Genomic DNA, 19,556 nt, shown 5'->3' with positions numbered 1-19,556 from the left:
CTATATTTGTCCATGCCCATGTTGATAAGTGTAGTAACACATAAAACGTATTCATTTAAGGTACATTTAGAACAGATAAAAATGTGCAATTAAGTTGCAATTTACCACCAGGTAACACATGACAATCAAGCGATTAATCGCTATTCAATCTTTTAAATTATTGACAGCCGTAATATTAATGTATTATGATAACACTATTTAGAGCTATCAGGCTATAACTTGTAACCCAAGTTACAAGAGTCATTTTCCAACAAAATCTCCCTGTCCTGTTTCTTGCTACTATTTCATTAGATAGATAGATAGATAGATAGATAGATAGATAGATAGATAGATAGATAGATAGATAGATAGATAGATAGATAGATAGATAGATAGATAGATAGATAGATAGATAGATAGATAGATAGATAGATAGATAGATAGATAGATAGATAGATAGATAGATAGATAGATAGATAGATGGATGGATGGATAGGTGTGTGTGTGTGTGTGTGTGAGTTCTGTGTGTAAAGGCCAGGGCAGTAGTGGATTCATTGTGAGTTTTCAGGCACCATGTCTGTGTACATGCACATATGTGTCTAAGCCTAACTGACATGAGCTTAGTATTGTATTATGCTAGGGCTTGAGGGCAGCGCATGCATGCGTTTGTTCATGTGTGTGTGTGGCCTGAGGCCTGGTGATCCCCTTTTCAGCCAGGGGATTTCTTGAGCACTCAGCCCCTGCGTGTGGCCTGGCTCATCTCCAGAGGAGCAGGCTGCCTTGCCTGTGCCACACACAGCTCCCTGGAGGCACAGCGTAGACAAAGCTGGGCTCCATCCAGCTCACTCATTCACTTACCTCCTCCCTCCACCCAGCTGGCACTCTCCCTCTCCATCACTATCTCTGATAGCATTTTCCTTTGATGCTTACTATCTCCAGCAGACACATGCCCTCCCTCTCTTGTTCTTTGGGAATGCTTACACACAAGCACGCTTCATTGCAGCTGTGGTGGCCACTGTGTGGCACTGTATTTAGTGTGCGTGTATGTATGTCGTTGCGTGTTGCCTCATATGAAACTACTGCATATTTGAGTTAATACATTTTTCTTGTTTTTACTGTACGCCAGCCTGCACCACCCATGGTGAACCTTGTAAAGTGAGAGGTCCCTGGGTGGCAATGGAGATGGGTGGTCCCTCCGTAGGGCTTTAATTAGGTTACACCAGCCACCCTAATGAGTCTAAACCACTGAAGTCACACACGCAAGACACACGTGCACACGCACAATAATGCTGCATACATCTGGTAACCCATTTCCACTGACTGCTGCTTTAGCTGTGGTATTTGTGAATGCAGCCAGTGTAACTGTAGGTCTGGATTTAATATGAACATGTGATAATGATTGATCCAAGCATTGGGCTTACAGTGAGCAGATTTACTATGATGCTTTGATCCAAAGCAAATTACAATTTGGAGAGAACACAAATGAGCAGTTGAGGGTTTCCAAACAGTAGTCTGAGGTGTTAGCCACTTAGCAACACGCTATGCTTTTAAATATATTTACATTACCCCTTAGCACAAGAGTTTGCTGCATATCATAAAACAGGATAAAAAAGGATAATATTTAGTTAGCTAGTTTCACTATGATGAGTGTGAGAAGGTATGGCTAATAAATTATAGCCAGGATTTATTACTACATTTTCAGCAGACATGTGTCCCATGTATTGTCAGGACATATCTAGTGTAGATCCTTTCATAAATCTAATTTCTATTCTTAATGTTCTATACGGCAATAGTGGCTCAGACGGTAGAAAGAAGCTTAAATGCCTGCACTGCCAGACTGTCATTGTTGGAGTCTTGAACAAGGTTAGACTATTTTTTTTTTACTGCTCAGATCAGTTGTGAATTTCTGTGAAAAAAAGCATCTGTCAAATCAAAAGTTCTGCAACAATGCAATTCTGTAGGAGTTTAACCTTGATGGTTAGGTCTGTATTTAAGCTATAATATTCTCTTCTCTGTTGCTGAGCAGAAGAAAAATAACAAAATGTTTGGAATGTCAGAAAGAACATAATAGCAAAAGTGTACAACATATTAATGCCCTTGTTCTAATGTGTTTTCATTTCTCTAGTGCCTATACAGGTATTGTGTGTAAAGGTTGGTTTGGGTTTCTGTAGGAAGGGTTTCTGATATGTTTATTTTTCTTTTCTAGAAGGTAGTGTTACCTTGTAGTAGTCAGGAGTCAGGTTGGAAATATTCAGGCCAGAGGGCTTCGTGGTTTCTCCGTGAAATGACAAGCAGTTTATTTTTTACTTTACACGTGAAAGCGAATAGAAGAAATTGGTGAATTACAGCTTTTATAGCTGTTATAACACAAAGGATAATAGGAACTTGTTTTGTGGATGTTCTATAAAGCTAATGTAACTGTCAATGAATCAGATGATTGACTTGCTGTTGTTTAAACAAGAAATTGTTAGCATTGATAAGCATAAGATGTAAAATTGCTTCATGTAGAAAGGCCCAATTTTGGTAAGATAAAGGTGTGACACCACCCCACTGCTGATTAGTATCCTATAACAGCGCATTGTATTCCTTATGAAAGCTATGATACTGTCCCATATAAGCACATAGAAATTCAACTGATTGCTTTGTTGGGAATTTTGGTACCACCAGAATTAACGTCTCATTTGCGCTAGTGAGATCTTGCAGAAGTAACATTAATATGTTAGCATTACTGGTTGTTGGCATGAATAAAGTAAGGAAGGTTAGAACTTTAAATATTAACTGCTTTAACTTCTAGCACATTTAGATTCCATTTATTTCGCTCTGATTGTTCGATTGAAAGGATTTTGTTGTTGTTATAGGCAACAATACAGAGAGAGACCACACTAATTACTTTTTAAGGAAACTCTCCTCGTTCACACATGCCAATAGTTTCGAGGACTTTCAGAAATCACATGACAACCAGACAGATCCCTGCCCCCGCATGCAAAATGCAGTCTGCATGGCTGTGCCCCAACACCAGAGCAGACAATAGCAGCTGTTGCTGCTGACAGCACCCTGCAAAAGTTTCTTATACAGACCTTAGATCTTTATGGAAATAGATTGGTATGTTATAGTGAGTCAGTGAGAGAAAGAAGCATGGAGAAGCCTTGTATATATTTAGGAAGTGCAAAGGACATTAAGCTGTTAGTAAAACAATAACATTAGTGTGTGTGAGTGGCACACCATAATGGGAATTATGCTCACATTTTTGCAACACAAGAGCAGGCTAAATAAACTAAATACCTCAAACACATGACCTCCTACACCACATACTCTGTCTGTTTTTTCTCGTTGGTTTCAATTTCAATTTCAGAGTATTTCATTAGTGTGACAAGAAATCTATCAGCGCTTCCACGTGGTAAAAAAGCACTTAAATGCCAATGGATAGGAAATTATTATAATTTTTCTTTTTCAGTTTTACTGCTTGTATTGGCAAAATCACACCGTACATGTCTGAATGTTAGAACTAATAAAGAAAAAAGAACAACGGTAGTCTTATGTGTTAAAAGCATATGAATCTCTTGTGCAATGTAAAAACAGATGAAGGCAAACCACATAATTATAATCTCGCTTGTCTCTCCAGAACATGTTGAAGGGGAGTGGATTAGACACCCTGACGCCATCACAGTCATAGGTGTCTGTAGTGGGAGGAGCTTCCAGCCCTCTCCGTCAATCGGCACCACTGTTTTAGCTGTGGGGATGTGTGTTTGATTTTAGGTGTGTGCTTTGGATTATTGACTTCCTTCCTTGCTTGATCCTTCATCCTCTCTCTATCACGCAGATCCCCTTGAAAGCCAGCTTGTGTGTTTATAAAAAGAAAGAAAAAGAAACCTGCATCTTTGGGCTTGAATGTCAAATTTAGTCTGAATTATATGAAGCTGGAATAGAATTTCCAGTCATTTGTCATGCAATAAAAATGTCCAGTATTTCGGACTTACACGAGCAGTATTAAAATCATGCTGTAACAGTATAAAGCTGCTCTGCGTTTAAACCCCCATCAGCTCTGTGTTCTCTCAGGGTGTTATACATGTGCAATAATGTGTGTATGGGAGCATGAGATTTAATGTGCATTTATAAACATATATTGTAAATCCACACACTCAAACATAAATTGTGTATATAAGGTATGAAAAGCCTCTACTGAGTGAGGGAGAGGTGTTGGGCACAATCGCCCACTTTGACAGAGAGGGAGCAGCTGCATGTGGTTTGTGTTTGTATATATGTCCAAAACTGCTCGCTTTCTTACTCCTCTTTCTTTCTGTCATTATTGCCTTGTTGGGTGACCCCACACCCAAAAGTTATCAAAACAACTGACCATTAGAGACTTAGATACACACACACACACACACACACACACACACACACACACACACACACACACACATACACACACACACACACACACACAAAATGCCATATTCATCTTCCACATATAGTAACTCTTTGTGTCTTTGTTAAGAGATTCCAGATGCTCACACATGCATGTGCCTGTCTACCTCTCCGGGTGTATTTAAACCTTTAGTGGATTCAGATGTACGTGTGTGTGTGTGTGTGTGTGTGTGTGTGTGTATGTGTATGTGTGCAGTGGCTGTTGCTGTCTGACTCAGCTGATTAAGTGCATTTAATAGGGTTTGTGGGCCAGATCGAGATAGGGCAGGTTTAAAACTTTACATTGAACGGTGTTGATGCAAACAGGATCTGAAGATGTGTATATTACCGGATGTGTATCTGCCACATTGTTCAACATCAATGCTGTTTGATTATTCATGATCCGAGTGTTTTTTTATTTTTAGCGCACTTTTAAGTTGGAACTAAGAAACCTGGGTGTGTGCTATGTTTGATCAATTACATACATGGTGCGCAATTTTTTGCAGACATGTGTACTCTAATTACTGTACATACACTTCTGTGTAGATGGATTACACAGGTTAGCAGTAGCAGCTGCATCAAACTGAATCCAATGTTAATGAATTAATTCTAATAATTAAATCGAACAAAATGAAGTATTAAAAGTTATATTTTGTAATAAACGCACCATTAATAAGTCCCGTCCCTGTACCTCATTAGCATTTAATGGTCATCAAGTAAAATTCAACCTTATTGAAATCACTGTGCAATGTGGTATTATGGGTAACGATGTTAGCTTTTCCGCTGACAAGCCATTACAGCGTTGCTGCACCCTGAATAATGCACGATATATAGAGTTGTAAACAGAAAGTCCATAAAAATCAAGTGTACGCAAAATCTGCTTTTGCGTGCTCGCCTGTCTGCATGTTTTCTGCCTAATCATCGCTCATTCTCTGTTTTATCCTTCATCACCACTCCTAATCACTCACTCACGCACAGAGCTTCTCCACATGCTTACTCCAGGGTCGGAGGGTAAAGGCCAAGCATTAGAGAGAAGCCGAGAAGACATGAAAAGCCAGCTACTGCTGAGGTCAAAAAGGTCGTCCCATCCTGTCACGCTTCAGCACGTGCCCCAAGCAGGTGTCCTAGCAACCCGGCCTTAAATGTTTGCAGAGTAAATATATAACCATTTTACACACAAACTGACATTTTGGATCATGTCCAATTGCAGATTTCCCAGAGACATTTTATATATGTATTAATGATGTAACGGTTTATTCCTTACCTCAACAATCATATAGTTATAAATATACATTATATCTTATATTTTATTGTAGGCACTTTACCTATATGCCTTTTAAAGAAAGCAGTCGTATCATTATTTTCATGAGATGACTCATGAGTTTTCAGCATTCTGCCTTATGGCGAAAGGTTAAGCGCAAATCATTGGGTTGGTAGAATGCTTTTTACATGAGGTGTGGTATATATTATTTTTATATATATTTGTACGTTAGTTAAATAGATGTTGAGTTGAAGCAATAAATCATTTGCTAGCAGTTTAACATCAACACAAGACAAAGAAATGTGCAGAAATGTGCATTGCTCAAATGTTACAACGCACTCCTCCTTCTCTCACAGCTCTTTTTTCTATCTTGTGATGCTTTAACAGCGTTGCACATAGAGGTTGATGCCTCATTAAAGGATTAAAGGATCGTTTGCTATACATATAGTAATGCTCCACAGTTATTGCATTTAAGAAAGAAAACTAGACAAGTGAATTACAAAACTGTTCAGCAGGTTGTGGCTTTGAGGACAAAATGCATTATGAATGGAAAGCAGTTCAGTGCATGATATCTTACACAGTCACTAGTGGTAACATGGGGAAGTTAAGCCTGTTTGTCTACGGCCATTTTTTAAAGTGAGAGGAAACCCATGAGACTGAAGTGCAAGATGGAACCAGGAACCCCTTTAGATGCCAATACTATCCACTGCAGCATTGTGAAGCCCTCATGCTATACAGTTTGCTAGCTTTTTTTTTTTTTTTTCTCTCGCTTTTTGCAAGCAGTCAGCTGATTGGGCCCTTAGAAGTTACTTGCATCACCATAGCAACTAAAGCAAAAGAGTAGTAGAAAAGCCTAGAAAGAAAGAACATGCAGAAAAACATATTTTATACCCTGCCTTGTGCCTTAAACCAATAGAAATGTGTTGTAACGTTGGCCTACTAATATTTATTAATCTGCCAGGCATATTATGGTTGAACTTTAAACTGGTAATAACAGAAAATACATGATACTCATGATATACATGATCAAGACTGATGGTTGCATCGTATTACAGCTGTGTGTATGCTTTTAACCAAAAGCAGCAGGAAGTATTTGCTTTTCCTTTACTGGTTCGGATGTTTAAATCTGTTTTGGAGTCACTGTGTGGAACTTCTAGCTGGAGTCGGAGCTATATGTTTACCAGTATCAAATAGGCATTTCGGTTTTTTGTAATCCTTCTTCTTTGATGTAGAAGTCTACACACAACATTGATCCAATGCACTCAGACATTAAAGCATTTAGAGGATGCAGAAGATTTTTCCCTGATTAAGTGGGAATTTTCATCACCTTGAGAGAGTGGTGAGGTGAAAGGCAAGACATGGCAAGATTATATAGATGAATGGATAAAGGGATGCATGGATAAATATATTTGTAAACGTATGTGTGTGTCCACTTTGTGCTTCTTGCTGTGACAGTTTTATCATGGCGGGAGCAGAAATGGCAAGGCTAAAAATATCCCGTAAACCCGTTCACCCCCAACCCCGCCCTGTGCTCCGGATAAACTCTCCAGCCCTGTCGTGGATCGCTCCACCCTCTCGTTAAATGCAAGCTGTTCCTGCTGCACATTCCACATAGTGGAGCAAACCATCATGCTGCCAAAATAGGGTGAGGACATTACTTTCAGCCCCCAAACAAAGGAGACACATTCCTAAACAAAAAAAAATTGAGTGGTGGAAACCAAACAATAATGTAATTGAATATTAATTTTTTTGTGTATGTGTGCATGCTTATACACAGGCATGCAAGAGTGTGTGTGTGTGTGTGTGTGTGTGTGTGTGTGTGTGTGTGTGTGTGTGTGTGTGTTTGTGTGTGTTTGGCCAGCTGTGCAGCATGCATGTGTACATTCTCCAGGCTGAGCAGAAAGGGGGGGGCGCTTGAAAAACACCAGCCAAATTCCTCTCTCCTCATGAACACGTACAGAGCACTAATACCCACACTGTGCAAAACATCTCTGTGTGTGTGTGTGTGTGTGTGTGTGTGTGTGTGTGTGTGTTTGAGCAATCGAGGGAGATCTTGTTGTGGAGATTGTTAATTAAAGCAACATACAGCCACAGTGATGCCATTATGCCATAATGTCACCCGACTCTGTCCCTCTAGTCTGAACAGGAAGTGGTGCTGATCCTGGTTTTTCACCTCATGAGAAGGGTCACACTTCTATACTTTCAGTTCTGCAGTATGTGGTGTGAGAGGTGGGAAAGTAAAGTTCATAACAAATAATTCAGGCAAATATGAAACTTCAGTATTCAGTATTTTGCCAAATGTGGGCAATAAAACCAGCACATTTGATAGGACTTTAGTGTTAAAATAGTCAATACTGTGTTTGACTAGGAAGTAGTAAGTCAGAACTCAGAATTGCACCTTTTCTATTTCTGTGTTCAAGCTACAATGTGGTAAAATCATTGCTTTCATGTTTATCTTATTGTGATAATAATTATCTGGCCAGATACACTATTTGGATAAAGGTTTGTGGACACCTTCTTCCTCAGTCTGTTGCCACTATGTTGAAAGCACACAGTTGTGGAGAATTTGTTGTAGCATTACTTTGCTTGTTTCAGAATGACAATGTCATTCTCAACTCAAGCGTCCTGCTCCAAACCCTGACATCAACCCCACTGTACACGTTTGGGATTTACTGGTATGCACCCCAGCCTTCTTCACCCAACTTCAGTGTCTGACCTAACTGATGCTCTTGTGACTGAATGAGCACACATCCTTACAGCCATACTCCAAAATTTAGCAGATCCTTCACAAAAGAATAAAAGTTATGATAAGGTCAAAGGAGCTTCAAATTCAGGCTTGAGATACTCAAAAAGAACTTGGGTGTGCTGATTAGAAGTCCACAACTTTTGGACCTATAGTGTAACTAATATCTTTTGTATAATAATTAAATGAAGGCAAATAATTGTATATACTTCATAACTTAAGAAAAAAAAAAAGTGCTTTATTGTTAACAGGTTGATGTCACTTCCTGAATTTGGTACTAAGGAGACCTTCCTGACTTTCTGATTCGAGGTGGCGTTTTCTGTGGCGTTCATAGTTAAAGTTTCCAAAGTACTCAATTATAAGCTTTAGTTAATGCATCATACAGCATACAGCCCTTCAGTTTAACTATTAACATAAGCAAAATGTCTCTCACCATGTACCTGGATGCTGAAATGTAATGTGGGCAGCCATCTTGAATAATCCATTTCCCCCTCACAGTGTGATATTCTATTACCCTATTGAACACCACCATTGACTGCTAAATGTTTTGTCCTGATCATGGTCGCTGTAGGCCGACGGCTAACCCTGGCAACACTGGGTTTAAGGTGGAAAATACACCCTGGATGAGACATCAGTCCATCACTGAGTACACTGCACATTCACACACTCATTCATAATTTATAAATCCCCACTGTTTTCTGGGAAATGAGAGGAAACGTTTATTAATACAAACTTTGTATTGTAATAGCTTATTTATATCATTTTAAGGATATGGAAATTAGAAATTATGTATTTGTCCAAATAATGCTTTATACTAATTATGTCTGATCTAATTAACTACAATTACAGTTAAAGTTAATGATAAATGACACTAAATCCATTGCTTTAGGGTTAATTGTGTGTGTGTGTTGGTTTGTGCGTCATCTAATTTATTTTCATTCTGGCATGAATAGAACTGTGCTGACTGTTCTTGTCCAATAGTGTTATATCTATCTGCATGTATAAGATAATTGTATCTGAGTTGTGTGTGTGTGTGTGTGTGTGTGTGTGTGTGTGTGTGTGTGTGTGTGTGTGTGTGTGTGTGTGTGTGTGTTTAAGTACAGGGTTTAGGGCCTCTGGTCATCTGCACACACTCCCAGCTGTAGAGGAGTATAGAAGTGCTCTTTATGACTGTGACTGACCGTAGATAATGACAACTCTGCACAACCTTCACAAACTGAGTGTGTGTGTGTGTGTGTGTGTGTGTGTGTGTGTGTGTGTGTTTGGCATAGTGGCTCTTTCTGGTCAAATGGTTTTCATGTGTTTGTTAACAGATTGTATATCCTGTAATTGCAGGGCCAGGAAGGAGCCACTCCCATACAGGAAGAGGACAACAGACCACTGGTAGGTAAGAGGAGACCTTTTTGTGTTTGTGTGTGTGTGTGTGTGTGTGTGTGTGTGTGTGTGTGTGTGTGTGTGTGTGTGTGTGTGTGTGTGTGTTCGAGTGCATCATTGCATTAATAGATTATCGATGCACTCACAACCAAGTTGGATAGCGGAAATGTGCAGCGGGACACTTGATATAACACACACTCACACACACTTTTGTTTGGATGTTATAGTTCTTCTTCTACACACAAAACAGATGGGTCGAAGTATCAGATTTTGATAAATGTGAAACACACCAGGGCTGGAGCTATCGATTTTTTTTTTTTTGTAAAAAGGTATTCCACCGATTATTCTAACGATCAATTGGGTAATCGGATAAGAAGTACTTTTTCTTTATTAAAGAGCAATACAAAATATACAGGAGAAAATTAGACTGGTGTTTTAAAATGAACAAGATTACAACATTTAATTGGTGAAATTGCGTACAAGAATATCTGTGAAAACTAAACCCATTTAATGCATTTGATTGGCATATTACATCAAAATGCAAATACAAAAAAAACAACAACTATAAATTATAAAAAAAAAAAATAAAAAAAAATATTAATTCATTTTAGATTACTCTTAAAAAAGTAACACACTGTACAGTGTTTTCTTCGTTTTAGTTTCTAATAATCCCAAACTTTCTGTCGTTGTCTTTGGCTTGAATCTTATGGACGCCTGTTTCCGTCACATGAAAAAGTTTTTTTTCAAATTTTTTTTTTTTTTAATGCCATTCTGACTTATTTCACGCAACTTTACTTCTCGTTAACATCCAACATTTGTGGTGCATCCACCAGTGACCATGTTGTCGGCCCGAAGTTTGAAGCTGTTGGTGTATAAGGGTTCCTCTGCTTGATCTTGTTAGACAGAGTTCTCTCCAGGAATCAGAGGCTTAGTTTGATATCATGCGATTCTATTGATTGTAGCTGATTTCATGTTTAACGCGTAAAAGCTTTCTGGCACTACAGAGGGGGTGATGCTGCCAGATTGGCAAGAAAAAAAGGCGGAATTGTCAGAAATAAAGTTCAAATTGCGAGAAAAAAGAAGGAAGTAGGCTTTCATGTGAATGTTCTTGCCCCTCGCTGTTTTCTCCCTATTCCTCCTTTTTTTTATTCTGCAGCGTCTCCTGTGTTACCTGTCCAGAGCGTTTCAGAGTTTAGCGGGTGGTGTGTCAGTAATAATGGTCTGTGGGGAACACAATGCTCCGTGTGTAGTTAAATAGACTAAACACAGCACTGAGGCAAATAATTAGCCTCAGTGCTTCATTACTCGAGGAATCGTTACAGCCCTAAAACATACGCACATATACACACACACGTACATATATTCAGTATATTTAACTCGATAGTTTTAAGCTACATGGTCAGGAACTGCTTGCTGACAATGGCAGTCACAAAAACCCAGGTGGATAATTTGGCAATTCCAAAGTATTGTGCAGTGAACCATAAAACAATCTAATTTTCTAAATAATCCTTTTACAAATTGGGTCTAAATAAGCACATGTTCGATATTGATGTTGATACTCAAACATGTTTTTTTGGCGCGATAACTCTAGTAACTATGCTAGTATACTCTGAATATTTAAAAGCTGAGCTTTTGTCAAAAAAATTGTAAGAAATGTCATGTAATAGTTTCAAGTTTTAAGTATTATTTGTCAAATATACAGATGTCAGTGATGGTTTCTACAATTAAATCCAGGCAAACTACATCAGTATTAAACATTATACAACATGTAAAAAAAAAAAAAAGAAGAAAAAGGAGAGAAAAGTGATAGAGGTTTAAGAAAGATATAATTATTTAGAATTCTGTGCAGAAGTGTGTGTGTGTGTGTGTGTATACGTGTATATATATATATATATATATATATATATATATATATATATATATATATATATGTATATGTATATATATATGTATGTATATATATATGTATATGTATATATATATGTATGTATATATATATATATATATATATATATATATATATATATATATATATATATATATATATATATGTGTGTGTGTGTGTGTGTATATATACAGTGGGTACGGAAAGTATTCAGACCCCCTTAAATTTTTCACTCTTTGTTATATTGCAGCCATTTCCTAAAATCATTTAGGTTCATTCTTCTTCCTCATGAATGTACACATAGCTCCCCATATTGACAGAAAAACACATAATTGTTTACATTGTTGCAGATTTATTAAAAAAGAAAAACTGAAATATCACATGGTCCTAAGTATTCAGACCCTTTGCTGTGACACTCATATATTTAACTCAGATGCTTTCCATTTCTTCTGATCATCCTTGAGATGGTTCTACACCTTCATTTGAGTCCAGCTGTGTTTGATTATACTGATTGGACTTGATTAGGAAAGCCACACACCTGTCTATATAAGACCTTCCAGATCACAATGCATGTCAGAGCAAATGAGAATCATGAGGTCAAAGGAACTGCCTGAAGAGCTCAGAGACAGAATTGTGGCAAGGCACAGATCTGGCCAAGGTTACAAAAAGATTTCTGCTGCACTTAAGGTTCCTAAGAGCACAGTGGCCTCCATAATCCTCAAATGGAAGACGTTTGGGACGACCAGAACCCTTCCTAGAGCTGGCCGTCCGGCCAAACTGAGCTATCAGGGGAGAAGAGCCTTGGTGAGAGAGGTAAAGAAGAACCCAAAGATCACTGTGGCTGAGCTCCAGAGATGCAGTCAGGAGATGGGAGAAAGTTGTAGAAAGTCAACCATCACTGCAGCCCTCCACCAGTCGGGGCTTTATAGCAGAGTGGCCCGACGGAAGCCTCTCCTCAGTGTAAGACACATGAAAGCCCGCATGGAGTTTGCTAAAAAACACCTGAAGGACTCCAAGATGGTGAGAAATAAGATTCTCTGGTCTGATGAGACCAAAATAAAACTTTTCGGCCTAAATTCTAAGCGGTATGTGTGGAGACAGTGAAGCATGGTGGTGGCAGCATCATGCTGTGGGGGTGTTTTTCAGCTGCAGGGACAGGACGACTGGTTGCAATCGAGGGAAAGATGAATGCGGCCAAGTACAGGGATATCCTGGACAAAAACCTTCTCCAGAGTGCTCTGGACCTCAGACTGGGCCGAAGGTTTACCTTCCAACAGACAATGACCCTAAGCACACAGCTAAAATAACGAAGGAGTGGCTTCACAACAACTCCGTGACTATTCTTGAATGGCCCAGCCAGAGACCTGACTTAAACCCAATTGAGCATCTCTGGAGAGACCTAAAAATGGCTGTCCACCAACGTTTACCATCCAACCTGACAGAACTGGAGAGGACCTGCAAGGAGGAATGGCAGAGGATCCCCAAATCCAGGTGTGAAAGACTTGTTGCATCTTTCCCAAAAAGTCTCCTGGCTGTATTAGATCAAAAGGGGGCTTCTACTAAATACGGAGCAAAGGGTCTAAATACTTAGGACCATGTGATATTTCAGTTTTTCTTTTTTAATAAATCTGCAACAATGTCAACAATTCTGTGTTTTTCTGTCAGTATGGGGTGCTATGTGTACATTCATGAGGAAGAAGAATGAACCTAAATGATTTTAGCAAATGGCTGCAATATAACAAAGAGTGAAAAATTTAAGGGGGTCTGAATACTTTCCGTACCCACTGTATGTGTCAATTCAGTTGTGATACGGCTTATGAAGATGTTATAAACATGTTATTGTTGTGTGGACATGTGGGGAAATGACTAATGTTTTGGTGAAATTTTAGTCACAGAAAAACACATCTGCAGAATTAATGTTTAACTGTGAGCCTCAAATAAAAGAAACTGTATGAAGCTACGGCTTCTGTAAGAGACGTCTCTTTCCAGCACTAATTGGGCACAGCTGTAGCTTGTTAAACATTAATTGGCAATTAATCAGAACTGAGAAATAAAAGAAAAGCAGAAGCGATGTGAGGTGAGGTGCAGAGTGAGAGAAATGTATTTTCTTTGGGGAATAGGAAAAAGCATGCTTCCTGTCCTTACACCTCTACTTCCATGCTTATACCCCCTATTTCTATTACTTCTACTTGTCTGGATAGAGACGAGTTTGTTGGGTATATTTTGTTGGGTTAACATTGGTTACAACACATCATGTTATATGGTAGTAAGACATCACCGAGCACCTTGACTCTCCTTCAATCATACACACACCCTCACTGTATTTGCAAATACTGTTGCTCTTGTACCACCCTCTTTTTTGTTCAAAGTTATTTAGAGGACATTGTTTAAACCTGTTCCATGTTTCTATTAGAACTGAACTGTTATTCGTTACATTTGGGAATTTCAGAAAGCAGTAAGCATGAAGGAGTTTTGATCTTTTACATGAAAATGTTTAGTGACTCATGTGTGTTTGTACCAACACACAGGAACACATTAATCGGTGTTATGTAACCACTGTTCATATATATTTTCCTTGGCAGTGCACAATTTCAGCAACACAAAGAGCAGAAAGTAAATAAGGAATGAATGAATAAATGTATTTATAAATTGATCTTATCAAAGTAAGTATTAGCAGTGACTTAACAAATCCACATCACAGCAACACAGCCAGACTGGCCTGCTTTTATAAGTGGCTGTTTTGTCCTGTTGATCCAACTACGCTCCAGTCTTTAATTCCTATCCGTGTTTCTGCTGCATTTAACTTACATTGGATGTGGTAAATTGGAGTACGGATTCCTTCAAACCGTGATTAGTTTTTTTTCCTCCATGAACAGCAAAGCGTCTAGTCAGTGTTTGGGACCCTGTACTTGTATATTTTCAGCACTAAGTGCAGGTTCGAACATGGTATAAGGCACATCATAATCCATGTTCAGAGGTGATTTGGGATACATAAGACCACATCATATTTGTAATACCAAGTCAAATTACACTGAATGTATCATCATAGACATATATGACATTAGTATAATATGACAGAGAAGGAAGCAACTGCTTCTCCTAACTTCTGTCATCTTCTTAACACTCTTATATAATTTCTGTTAACAGACCATGCCATAAAAAAGTTTGAAGCGGCTGGAAGCTGTGCATGAGGTACAACTCGCATGACATTTCTGGCAGCTTATCAATATAAAAGAAGGCTGATATAATAGATGTGTGACGGCATTTTTTTTCCAGTGAGAAACCATGAAATCTAGGCACAAGTAGTCACGGGCATTCGGAATGCCAAGTGTGACCAGCCATGAGTCTCAGCTGTCTGCTTGGGATCAGATCATTCAAAATGGATGTTGATATGTCTGGGTAATATGTTCTTGGATGCTGCTTAGGACTGATACTGTGTGCCACCATCTTGATTTCTCCATCTTGCTGACCTCATTGAAATATAGTATATAAGTATATAAAATACTATAGTACAGTATATTAAGTACTACAGTGTATAAAATACTTTAATCAATGACAACACAATGACACCAGTTTTATAGTCGAGCGAGAACATTTTGGCTACTTCAGTCTCATATTTGGAGTTGGGGAAGCCGAACTTTCCGCGTACACAACCGACGATTGGTAACAGTAGCCGCACAAGCCCACGAGAGACAAACTGCAAAGTGAAATGAGAGAACTGACGCTTGCTAGTGTGAACACAGGGTAACACAGCACTCATGTCACTGAATTGTTTTGTGTCTCATTTGTTAAGTGCTTTGGATAAAAGCAAATTAAATGTTTAAAAAAAAGTGTTAGCTGTGAGATCTTTTTATGTGTCATCAGTTCAGGAATGCTGACAAATCTACTAGGAATTGAATTAATGCAATGGGAATTACATACAGTGTAGTTCAGCATCACAGTGGTCTTCTTTATGTGTTAGTCTGTCTCACCCCCCCGCCCCCAACACACACACACACACACACACACACACACACACACACACACACACACACACACACACACACACACACACTCACACACACCAACCAAGTCTTCAGTTTCCTTGTTGAATTGTAGTTAACAGCTGTTCTGAAAGTAGAAGATAATAATGCTAATGATGATGGTCTGAGTGTATGGGGGGGGGATCAAATAGCTATTTTCTGTCTCTCTGTCTGAGTCAGGGCTTTGTGATTTGTTTCTTTGTATTGTTTATATAGCTGGTAATGATTTCACACACTTGTCTGTGTATGTATGAGTACATTAAAAGAGCTATGTTTGCCTATAACAGTAGGATAAGTGTTGCAGATTAAAACAGCTTTTTTTTTTTTTTTTAGTCTCCCTCTCTTGACCTTGCACTCTTTACCACAGATGCACCAGCATTTTGCACCTACACATACTACATTACATTGCATAGAAGCATGACGGTGTGGGTGTCATCCATATAAGTCTACATACACATTCTTGCAGTTGTGGCAACGTCTGCATTCTGTCCATGCACGTGCAGTCTCCTCAAACATCTAGCTTTTGTCTTGAGTTTTAGAGCCATTTGCTGTGAATTAGTGTTTCCACCAAGTGTTGTGTCCACAGCAAGAATTTCCCCAGAAAATTGGGAAATTATTGGAATATCTTCACTGATTTCAGTCGTACTTTGTGCCATTATGACTGCAGCCTTCCAGTAGTAGGCTGTTCACAATCACCTTTACACAGGATGTGACCTGTAACAATCCTCACAGTGGATTTGGTGCTGTTTACATGTCAAACAAATGAATTTGTGTCTTCTCTTCTGTTGAACCGTCCCTGTGCTGGTGTTTTAAATCTATCACCTGAAACAATGCCAGGGAGTCGTTCTCTTTTCTCTTTAACCTATCAGCATCTGTTCATTTATGTACACTTCAAATAATTTCTAGAAAGCTGCTCTACTCATATCTTGCTGTGATAGGATTCCTGGCATTAATTTTCATTCATGCTGTTTTATTTATTTTTATATATATATATATATATATATATATATATATATATATATATATATATATATATATATATATATATATATATATATTAGTCGACTTAGAACCTATGCAACTTACGACCATTCGATTTTACGACCACAATCGCTAGCCGCGGCGCACGTTATTTTTTTTATCAGCTTCCGGCATAATTTCACAGTACTGTACATATAGCCTACTCTACTTATGACCAAATCATGTTACGACCAATTTGTCAGCCCCAATTCTGGTTGTAAGTCGACAACTACCTGTGTGTGTGTGTGTGTGTGTGTGTGTGTGTGTGTGTGTGTGTATGTGTATATATATATATATATATATATATATATATATATATATATATATATATATATATATATATATAAACACACACACACACATAAATATATAATGCATTCCTTCCTATGCGGTTCCGATCTTAACAGGTCACTTCTGTTTGGGGGTGGGGCTTATTTCAGGGCCAGAAATAATAAAAATCAGAAGTTAAGAAACCAGCAAGGTCCATCCATTGCCATGCATTGCAACATTGTAGAACACACTTTTCCTATTGTCTGTTTCCATCTAGATGATTATTGCTGGTCGTGAAAAAAATGACAAACCGCACCTTTAAATTCTTCTGCTGAAATGAAAGGAAGAGAGTGAAGTGTTTCTTCCACTTCCCAACAAGAGAGGAGAGGAGAGGGGTGACGACCATGGGGGAGGGGCTGTTTAGAAATAGGCATGAAAAAAATAGAGAGGCAGGCTGGCCTACAGTGGGGGTTGGGCTTACGAGATCTGTGTATGTGTATGTGTGTGTGTGTGTGTGAGAGAGAGAGAGAGAGAGAGAGAGAGAGAGAGAGAGAGAGAGAGAGAGAGCTCAGCTCCTTTCTTTGTTTGACTGGTGAATGGAGAGAAGCCAGAAAGAAAGAGAGCATGTGTGTGTGTATGTGTGTGTATGTGTAAAAGAGAGTGGGGAAGTGAGAGAGGCAGAAGAAGGGAAAGAAAGAGAGGAGAGAGATCCTGTGTGTTGTGTGTGTATTTATGATTTGTTTGCATTCAGGTGGAATTTCACCTCTTGACTGTCAGCTTTCGCATGGTTTATGTTTATATGTGCAGCTGCCAGTGTGTGTGTGCGTGCGCGAGTGTGTGTGTGTGTGTGTGTGTGTGTGTGTGTGTGTGTGTGTGTGTGTGAAAGGGGGGTAGGTAGAAAATCCTGCTGCTGGTTTAAAGGGAAAACAGGAGCACAGATTTGCTGAGCTGGACTGTGTGCGAGTTGCGACTCCCCATACACACTGTGGAATTAGTGCGCCTGTGTGAACAGGGACTGGACATTTAAATCCACGGTAAGCCACGCTGCCTTCCTGTCTCTCTCTCTCTCTCTCTCTCTCTCTCTCTCTCTTTCTTTCTTTCTTTCTTTCTTTCTTGTCAGTTCTCTTTACACGACTTGTTCATGTAGTGTCAGTCATTTTTTCAGCAAGGTTTTAAACAAACCATGCATGACTCAAGCAAAGTCAGCAAATCTGGAAGAGTCACAAAGCCGGAGAGAGAGAAAAGTTGCAGTCGGCTTTTCAGGAATGATCCTGCACAAAGGAAGCTTGTAGTCCAGGCTGTTCTGGTTACATGGACTGTCACACATTTCTCTCGCTTCAATTTTTATTTTTTTATTTTTTCAAAAACATTTTTTTTTTCATTTTGCCTTTATTTTTATGCAGACTGCATGATTACTTTGCTGCATAGGTTGCATCTTGACTAACCTTTCTGCCTGTTTTTTTTTTTTATTTGTGGCTGATGTTTTTTTATTATTTTTTGTTTGTACACTGTTTTTGATTCTTTATGGTCTGTAAGAGAAGCAGGGAGTAAAAATACATTTGTGCTTTGGACTGTGGGATAATCGATGTGAACCTTAGCACTCAGCTGACTATTGTTAGCTACATAGTGTGTGTGAGTGATATTTGTGCTCCGGCTCCTGTGTGCATGTTCATGGTTTGTATGTGTGTGTGTGTGTGTGTGTGTGTGTGTGTGTGTGTGTGTATATGTGCTTGGCATTGCCTGCATCATTTACCGGCATCCTGGAGTGTTCTGATTAATCAAGAGAGTGTGTGTGAGTGTGCATGTGTGAGAAGATGAACACTTGTGCCAGGGACATGGGTGTGTAAGTCATGTCTTCACCTCATTAAATCAAACCACTTAGACAAGTGAAAAAAAAAAACAACAACAGCAGAATGTTTCACATCAGTGTCATTATCAGTTGTAACACGATCCCCACTCACACGTGCGCGCACACACACACACACCTACATCACAAATCTCTGAACTCTGTGTTAGTATGCCATTATCCCCCCAGGGGATTGTCCTGCTAAACTGCCCCCTCTCTTTCACCGATCATTTCATTCATTTATTCATTCATTCATTCATTATCTCCAGCAGAACATCCTCTATTACAACCCCCTCCACAGTCTCCCACTCTTTCTCTTGTAATCTCGCTCACTCTCTGTTTCTGTGCTGGCTCAGTTCTCGTTCTCACAGTAGCCAATAACAGACCGGCGCGTGTGTCTCTGTTCCGAAAACAGATCTGGTGTAGCGTGGCAAGTGCCGGCTCCTACATTCTTATTTGGTAGCTTGGCTAAACAAAAAAAGCATTCTCTGCTATACCGGCTTGTCCTGTCTGACTACCATTCCCATCTTCTCAGTTGTAAATGATTTAGTAAGTAAGATCACTTTTCTGCAGATGGTACAGGTTGGATGGAGCGAGGACTGAAATGTGGGTCATGTTGGTATAAAGGGAATACACCATTACTACAAGAGAGACACAGCCTTATAGGGTACCTCTTGTCTCTGACTTTGATGGGCGTCTCTTCTTTTGCATATGTGCACACACAGAAAGGTGTGTGAGTGTCTGCACTG

General features: G+C 39.1%; 1 protein-coding gene across 4 annotated transcripts in view; it reads left to right on the top strand.

The window, feature by feature from the left end:
* kdm6ba (lysine (K)-specific demethylase 6B, a) overlaps positions 1-19,556 on the top strand; it is an 81,036-nt gene that overhangs the window by 26,100 nt on the left and 35,380 nt on the right. For 2 of the 4 annotated variants that reach the window (XM_083541404.1, XM_083541406.1), the window contains one exon: positions 9,726-9,777. The gene's annotated coding sequence lies outside the window, so the exon portion shown is untranslated. Of the gene's footprint in view, positions 1-9,725; positions 9,778-17,332; positions 17,996-19,556 lie in introns of those variants that run through there. The other 2 variants (XM_083541405.1, XM_083541403.1) reach the window with 2 other exon arrangements.

Source organism: Silurus aristotelis, assembly GCF_946808225.1.
Source record: "Silurus aristotelis genome assembly, chromosome: 5".
Classification (NCBI taxonomy): Eukaryota; Metazoa; Chordata; class Actinopteri; order Siluriformes; family Siluridae; genus Silurus; species Silurus aristotelis.
This window is presented reverse-complemented; position numbering and strand designations above follow the sequence as displayed.